Here is a 9392-nt window from a genome sequence, read left to right as displayed (position 1 = left end):
ATTATGATCGTAGGGCCAAGAGTTGATTCTGTTGACTATAGAGATTATACTCAGGGAGAAGTAACATTGAATGCCTTGAATAAGGCATATAACTTATGTGTGGGGGTGGGGGGAATAGGAATCAGACTCTGTGATCTTTTTGAAGGACTCCTTCCCAGTGGAGTGGTAGGATTGCAGAGTTGTGTTCCTCAGTCCCACCAGTTTTCTTATGTGAAAGTCTGGGAACACATAGAACAAGAGAGGGATCCTGAAATGTGGGAGGAAGGACTTTGGCAGATACAGATAACCTGAAAATTTTGAAAGCCCTGATCCCCTGAAATTCTCCTATTGATTAAGGAGGCAGTTCCTTCATCTTATCTGACAGAAAAAGCTGCTCCCAGACAAACATCCTGCAGTGACTGCTTTGGAGGTGATTGTCTCTCGAGGGATGATTCTTGCCTTCAGAAATCACTCCCACCCATTCCTCCCTGACTGCAGTTCCATAAAGAGATGTGTCCCAGAAGAACCCAGACCGAGTGAAGTCTAATGTTGAGAAGACTTGTAGGACTTAATAAACTGTACCAGTGGGACTCCAGAGAGCAAATATAGGAATAGTCTTAAGTGATAAAACAAAGAGGGTAAAATTTTGAGTTCCGATCTGGCTAATTTTACTGATAGAAATAGGCTTACCTGAAATTTGTAATTTAATGTGTTGATTTAAGCACCTAGGAGTGGTTAAGTTTGCTTGTGGTTTCTAAGAGTCAACTCATTATCTTATGACCAATGAGGTGCCATGCTGGAACTTAGCTCACACATTAGGGAGGAAGATGTCTGAAGGCTCAGAGAGTTGAGAATGTTAGATTGAATGAATCATGTGCATACTTTTCCAATTCCTCTATCATATATTTTTAAAAGGTCTGGAGAACATTCATTTCTCCCCATTATTAAGAAATGGATTAGGGAGAGGTTCACTGAGATCCTTGAAAAGTCCTGTGGAGGTGCCCTCTCTGGGCTGAAGATGATGGTGGAAGTTGAATCCAGGCTGGCATCATTACTTCTATGGGAATAATGGGTCTGAGAGTGGAAGATGTCACAGAGGAGGTGGTGTGATTATTACAGTAAGTCATAGCAGACATCTTGTCATGCATGGTCTCTGGTGATAAAGTACACAGATGAACTACCAAGTTTTTGCTTTATATATGTATTTTTTGAGATGTGAAGTGCAGATACATAATTCGAAGTACTGTGGAGGATGTTCACATCAACTTACCCAGTCTGCAGTGAACACAGTTTAAAAACAGCACCTCAAATGAGGAGGATGCCAAGTCCCTTAATGGAAGGGCCCTTTAGCATAGTTACCAGTATACACAGTTGACACTTGAACAGTGTGGGGTTGGAAGTGCCAGTGCCCTGCACAGTTGAAAATCTGCATATAAATTTTGACTCCTTCAAAACTTAACTGCTAATAGCCTATTGTTGAACTAAAGCCTCCTTGAAAACATAACCAGCTGATTAACCCATAATTTGCTTATAAGCACTATATACTGCATTTGTACATTAAAGTGAGCTACAGAAAAGAAAATATCAAGAAACTCATAAGGAAGAGAAAATACACTTACAGTACTGTAAAAAATCCACACGTAAGTGAACTTGGGTAGTTTAAACCATGTAGTTCATGGGTCAACTGTACTTTGAATTGTCCTTGCACTTATTCCAGAAGGATCTGCAGTCATCTGCCCGTTTACACAAGGGAAAAGGAATACCTGGTCTTGCCGTGGGTCATCGGAATGGAACTTCAAGGGACAACAAACTCCCAGAGACTCACAAAGCCACAGTGGCCCCATATCAGAGAGGAATTTTGGCCTAAATCCACCTCTCTGTGAGACCAGTGGATCCATTGTTCTAATTCCAGGTCTCTGTTGTAATATAATGCCCTAATATGATCTCATAGGCCTTTGGTCTTCCTGATGCTTCAATGAGCATTCCTTTAATACCATTAGCTACCTGGACATAGGTGCAGGCATTTCCCCATGCATCACTCCAGGTGCCTGGGCCTCTGCACAGTCTGTTTTCTACGATGATACTCTTTCCCCAGATAGCGTTATGACAAACTGTTCCCCTTGTTAAGTCCTTACCAGACGTTTCTCCTTCATAGATAATTCCCTGGTTACTGTATTTAAAACCCTATTCAATGTACGGGCTTTACAAAAACCTCTTTAATGTTACATGCATTTAAGTAGGAGCTCATGTAGGGATGGGGGACAGTGAGAAGGAATAGTAAAATGAAATAAGAGGAGGACTGATGACAATATTATACGATAAATTGTGGGATAATTCTTTGCATCTAAAAACCAAAAAAGAAAAAAAATGTAAAGGACACAATGCATTATATTATAAAACTGGGTATATTCTATCTTATTTATGCATAGATACATATATGGTAAATATATAAAAAATGAGCCTGTAATGTTCAAGAACAGTGGTGTCTTTGGGAAAGGTGAGAAGGAAGAAAGGGGGAGGGAGAGCTTTGCTGTGTATTTATAGTATATGGGGAAACTTTAATATCTGTCCTGTCTCTATGGTCAATTTATAAGTGTCATTACCAAATTTTCTTTAAAAAGGCAGACAGCAGTGTTGGATGATAATGCAGAGGTAGACAAGGAGCAGCTCAGGGACGACCCTGTGTTCTATTCTAGGAGGTTTAAATTTCTTCCTATGGGAAAGGGCAAGCCACTGAATTATTCCCCAAAGCAAGCAAATAGACAGTCAAATTTTTCCTTTTGTGGGAATCACTCTATCATATAAAGGAACACCCCCCCCCCAAAAAAAAAAGAAAAGAGGGAGTCCAGTGCAAGGTAGCAAAGAAAGCGGGCCTGGAATGTGCAGAAGTAGTGGGAATGAATACAAAGAGGAAGCCAAAATCAGGATCCTTACTTGGTAGTGTGTGGCTTATCACAGCATAATTCAGCATAGGAAAGAGAATTGAAGTGATCAGAACCAGTTCTGCATCCAGCCTGAATCCCTGGTGTTAGCCCAATGTGGATTCATCCCGCTGAATTAGGTGCCAATCATCACAGAACAAAATGTGGTACAGGATGATAATGAAAGTCCAAGAAATATTGTCTAGCCTTCTATCTAGGTGATATGAAGTGTTCCTTATTTGCAAGGTCTGGAGAAAAAAAAAAATAAGAACTGTTCTAAATGATTCCTCTTAATTGCTACCTAAAGTCCTAAAATTTAATGTTTGGCACCTCAAAGTCCTGGTTAATACATGCATTGCATTTTCTTAAAACTGTATAAATTGAACTTCTATGAAAATAAACCAGTAATTACTCAAACAACCTTTTTTGAATCATCAACCAATCATTATATAGGACCTCACTTATAAAAATCCTCCATAAAGTAGATAAAAAAAAGAGCAAAATTATACAATTTTAAGAATACTGAATGAACACCCTAATGAGTAACAGAAAAATAAAAGTAGTGTTCATATAGTTTCAAACAATAGTTTTGGTAACATTAAGTAAAAAAATGTCAAAGAAAATATCTCACCCATGCCATAATAATTAGTCAAATGGAAGGGTCAGATAAATTTACCAAAGTGAGCTGTGAAGCTACTGATTTTCATAGTATGTTTAAAAATCTTAATTTCATCTTTCTTGTTTTTTACCTATAGAGTTCACAAAAATCGAAAAAGGAAAACATAGAAAGTATGTATACATGTATATTTTTAAATGAGTACCAGTAGTAATACATGCAAGTGTTTAGTTTACAATCCATACATATGTAAAGGTCAAAGATGTTGATACAGCATTTTAATTAACCCATGGGTCACCGAGGTTAAACAGAAGCCCAAGAAAGTGACAGAGACAAATTGAATCCTTTATAGCTCATTATATTCTGCTAGTGAAAATCAAATGATCATGGCTAACATCCTCTCTAGGAACCTGTTTCTATACTTCTTTCTCTAGATGCAATGAGAGTCAGTATTTCATCATGCTTTGGAAAAAATGTAATACATATCTTTGAAATATTAACTAATTCCTATGATTCATGATTTCTTGAGTAGAAAGAAGGGGGAAAATCCTAAGAAAATGGTCTCCCCCCGCACCCCCCTGAGGATCTCAAAGCATGATTCATGTTTTCAGCATTTTGTAACAAATTAGAGACGAACTGAATTTCCTAATCTTTACTCGCACTTGAAGGCAGAGAAAGAACTTGGGAAAGTACAAATCATGAATATTCACAAGGTGGTCTTCTGAGTGCTGCTTCTGAGGCTGCTTCCCAAGCTGTCACCATCAGGTAAAGAAGTTCAGGTGTTTGAGCAGGTGCAATGGTGATTCTCAGAGATGGTGACTTCTTGTCGGTGGTTTCTTGTCTGCATTCACCTAACAAGAGCATGTGGCTACATCTGAAGATGCACAGGCAATGCCTCAGCCTGCATTCCTCACAATGGGCATCTCTGGGGCCGGCAGAGTAGGAAGTGAAGACATAGAAGCAGTGAGTTACTTTTTCTGGAGTATTGGTGAAGTAGCCACGTCCTCAAAGGGGGTATAGCACAGCCACAGGCAGAGACATCCCCAGCCAAGACAGATTTGAGGGACTGGCAGTTGTCCTGGGGTTCTGTTCTTACCCTTCTCCCATCTGCAATACACAAAGAACACCTGGGTGCTCTTCTTCTGTTGACCTGTGTGCTCAAAAATCTGTGCTCCTCCCAACTGTGCTGTGTGGACCAGCCCCCTGAAACATGCCACCAGCCTTACTATTTTCTCATCTCCTTAATGAGCACAACTTAAACCTTGCACGTGGGGATCAAGATGTGAACTTGAGACAGAGTCACCCTGCATTCATCATCCCCTGGTTACCGATGACTGAATTTTGATAGGAAGGTTTGATAGAAAAAGCCTAGGCGACCTCATGCCTTACGTTAACCACGTGGAGCTGGCTTCCTAACCACAGCCTCAGCAACTCGTGTGACCCAGACAAGCAGTCTCCATAAATCCTTCTTTAACACAGCAGGGCCAAATTGGAAGTCTCAGGAAATAAATCAAGATGGTTTATCTGAGCGTCTTCTTTTGTTATTCCAGGTCCATTTGCATGGCAGTATGTTTGTCCCATGCAACTGTCTTCATTTATAGGGGAACAAAACAAATAAGCAAAATAACAGAAAACTTTGAAAATACATAAAAGCCCAACTGAGCATAAAATTGATGTTGGGAAATACCTCAATAATTATGATAAATATCGCAAGTGATCCAGAATTGACATGTGGATTAACCTACAACAATTAGTTTTCATGGTGAAATAGCACCATTCTATTTTAAGACTTCATTCAAATGATTGTTAAGCAGGAAAACCTGCAGCTTGAGCTTGCCTGAAATCTACACCACAGGGTTGCGGGCGGGGGGAGGCTTCCTGGTGGGCTGGCCCTCTCTGCACTTGGGTTTTAGAGCAGGAATACATACACCCCACATCCCGGCAGGAAGCAGGGGATCTGCAGGAAGAGGAATCAAAAGACAACTACCTGGCACCAGGCTGGTGCAATCTGTTCGAGGGACTTGTCTGCCGGCATGGGGTCAGCGTGAGAGAGAAGGACCTGGTAACAGACCTTTCCTCCAGCCATGGAGTTTCCCAGAGATGCTGAATGATTCCTGCCAGGTCTTATGGCCATAAGGAAAGCAGAGGGCTGTGTCTTTCAATCTTTATTACCTATGCAGTCGATGTTTTTATGTCCCAGAAATTGAGGCCCTTCACTTTTATAAAGCAGCACATTTGGGGAATGTTTACAATCAGGACTTTCCCTCTTTGCCTTCTCTCTGATACGTTAAGTCAGACAAGTAATTATTGTATTGGCCAGAGCCAAGGCAAGAGAGAAGGAAGAGTAGAAGGTACAAAAACAAGGCATCAGTTAAAGAGTAAATAAGATCTTTTTATTTTTTAAATTTTTTAAAAATTCTTTTTATTTATTTTTTATGATTTATTTTTTATTTTTTTATAAACATATAATGTATTATTAGCCCTAGGGGTACAGGTCTGTGAATCACCAGGTTTACACACTTCACAGCACTCACCAAAGCACATACCCTCCCCAATGTCCACAAAAAAATAAATAAATAAATAAATAAATAAATAAATAAATAAAAATAATGAAAAATTTTCAAAAGTTTAAAAAAAAAAGAGTAAATAAGAGCCTAGGTAGGTAGCCATGTATTTAGATTTCATTTCAAAACATCCAACTATTTCTACTTCTATTTTGGAAATCCAAATAACGTTTTAGAAAAGGACATATGTGATTCTTGGTATAGTTGGTATTTTGGTATTTTGGCTAAAAACTCAGAAAATACCTTAAAACCATGACTCTAGAAATGTAACAAGGGATGTACTGGGCAATCACAGAACCTTCCAGCCCTGCTGTCTTTGATTTTTGAAATGATACTGAGACCAGGGTTTTACTCTTCTCATGTCTCATGCAGAAATAAAGCCTCTTGACCTCTCTTTGGGAAAAAGAGAGTTGGTGTGTGGTTTTGCAACAAATATATAACTTCTCCATACATTTATTTACACATAGCAGGACAAATGGAAGACAGACATGCAATGACTCAGAGACTGTTTTCTATAGATCCTTTTCATGGAAAACAATCTGTACCTACTTTGTGCAAAATGTATGATGATCACATAAACAAGTAATACCGTATATTGAAACAAGTAATGGCTATTACATCTGGATTATACTATTTTCCCCCCATAATAATAACAAATGTACTTATGAGTTTGAGAGTTTACTATGCACTAGCTATAATCTACTCAACAATTATGTATCTTAAAAGAAAATTTTGAGAGCTTTACCTGATATGAATGCTTTATGAAGTGAGAAACAAGACTGTTTGTGAACAGGAAGACTTCAAACGGGAAAGTCGTATGAAAGTCAGTCATGACATTACGGGAAGGCTTAGCAAGCAAAAATGAAAAAGTGGTTTCACTTCATACTGATTGGTTAATCCAGTAGGAGTTTCCAGGCAGTAGGGGATTGGTTAAAAGTGATTACCTTATATCATTTTAGGAGAATGACTCAAGTTTTATTTATGATTTTCAGAGGCATTTCCAAGAAATAAGTTGTTTCACTTATGTTTATGAAAAAAGTCAGGTGGCCTAATAGGTATTGTTGGCTTGGGGATTTGCAAGTCTGGGCTTCAGTTTATTTCATTTCATCCAACAATAGATAAAATTCCCATTTTCTAGATGAACAAGTTGAAGCTTTATATTCCTTTAACCTAAATAATCCTTCCTGGAAAGATGTCAAAGATAACAACTTGGTTTAAAAAAAAAAAGTAGATATAGTATGGTCTTGTTCTATAAAATAGCTGGCATGTTAGCACATGTATTAAAAATATGAACTTTTACTTGGTGGTTTATTTGCACTCTGGAGGACAAGGTGAAAGAGACCTCTTTACACTTTTGAATTAATTTTTTTCTCTCTTTTACTTACTATAGCCTTATCAAAAATAGAAGTAGATTAAAAACAAATGTAACAAGCCTAAAGGACAGTTTTCACCTAGAGGTTACTATTATAAACAGCAAACAGATGCTGAATGAAAGAAGTATTTGACCACTAGATTTTAAAGAAAAATGAGATTTTTTGTATTGCTGAAGTCAAACTAAATAGTACTGTAAGGGAATGCTTCTATACTTTCCTTGCTGTTATGTTCATCTTTTGTTTTATTTTTAAAAACTTTATCAAAGTTGAGCCTTTAATCTCTGACAGTCTTGGCACAAGAAAGAGAATTGAGGACTCCTTGGTGGCTCAGTCAGTTAAGCATCTGCCTTTAGCTCAGTGAGTGATCTCAGGGTCCTGGGATTGAGTCCCACATCAGATGCCCTGCTGAGCAGGGAGTCTGCTGCTCCCTCTTGCTCCCCTTGTTTGGTCAATCTCTCCCTCTCAAATCAATAAATAAAATATTTTAAAAAGAGAGTGAGAAAATTGAAACTTTTGACATCTAAGTGAAAGTGATAGCATTTAGACACTGTCTGGTGAACTTGAGTTCATGAGGAGTGGCCAGTCCAGACCAGGTCACGAGCAGGTACAAATAACATGTCTGCACATCTGTCCGCCAAATAGGTTTTAGAGTTTTAAAGGCTGTGATCCTTCTGAAGTATCTCCAGGATGACAGCTTTTATCGGTACTGAATTCGTCATGATCCCTTTCATAGGGAAAGAACTGCTCTCCAACACAAAGTTTGGACAGTAAATAATCTCCTATTTTCTCCCTTGATGTTTTGCGAGATTGCGACTGGTGTAAGTACATTCCAAGTTACCAAAGCAAAGGGCAAAAATAGATGAGATGTTTTCAAGGATTCCAAAATTTGGGATGGAAATTCTTAGTGAAAATGCCTTTGAAGATAACAGGAGATAGAAGCCAAAATTCTTGACAACTCAGAGTCAAAATACTTGTGGAGATACCACTGAAGGTTTGGACAACTCCAACCACAGTCACAGCCACAGCTGCAGAGAATCCAAGGCTATCTGCAGAGCAAATGTCAACCTTTCAAGAGAGAATTCACCTTTCCTTGATCTCTTTATACTGACACCACACTGTTGAACTTTCGGTCTTGTCCTTTTATTTATTTATTTTTTTTAGTATAGTTGACACACAATGTTACATTACTTTCAGGTGCTCAACATAGTGATTCAATAAGTTTATGTCCCTTGATTTTAATCCAATACACAGATCAAGCCCACTAACAAGAGTTTAAAAAATAAGAGAAACTTCCCATGAAGCATCAAGAAAAGATCACTCCCCATGTCAAGGAACTCATTCTCTGTTTCTCCAAGCAAAATGCTGAGTGTATAGAAATTTGAATTAATGGTGTCTAGAGCCAGCCTTGTCCACAATGTGTACCTGATGTAAGAGGCACTGGGGAATATACTCTCCCTTCAACCTGGATTAAGGATGTTGGTGAGCAAAAGTAGATCAGAGTTTACTTTTAGCTCAGGAGCTAACTGGGTAGCCCTCAATTCTCCAACACTGTTTTCTGACTGTGAAATCAAGGGGATAGACCAGATCAGCAATAGACAAACTTCTCTCCACCCCCCTCCCCAGTTTAGGATGTGCCTTACAGAAGAAAATTATATGTTTTTAGAAAAGCAAAAGGGATTTGGGGGAAAGCAACCTGCAAGGGTTTGGTAGAAAGGCTAGAATGAAAACCAGAAAGCTCTTCCAATGCTCATGATGTATGCTCCTCAACCCCACTGCGTTCCACTCAAACTTGGCTCATATTTATTTTATTTTATTTTAGATTTTATTTATTTATTTGACAGACAGAGATTACAGGTAGGCAGAGGCAGGCAGAGAGAGAGGAAGGGAAGCAGGCTCCCTGCTGAGCAGGGAGCCTGATGCAGGGCTCAAACCCAGGACC

This window comes from Mustela erminea, chromosome 15, assembly GCF_009829155.1.
Source record: "Mustela erminea isolate mMusErm1 chromosome 15, mMusErm1.Pri, whole genome shotgun sequence".
NCBI classification, from domain to species: domain Eukaryota; kingdom Metazoa; phylum Chordata; class Mammalia; order Carnivora; family Mustelidae; genus Mustela; species Mustela erminea.
Note: the sequence above shows the minus strand (reverse complement) of the source record.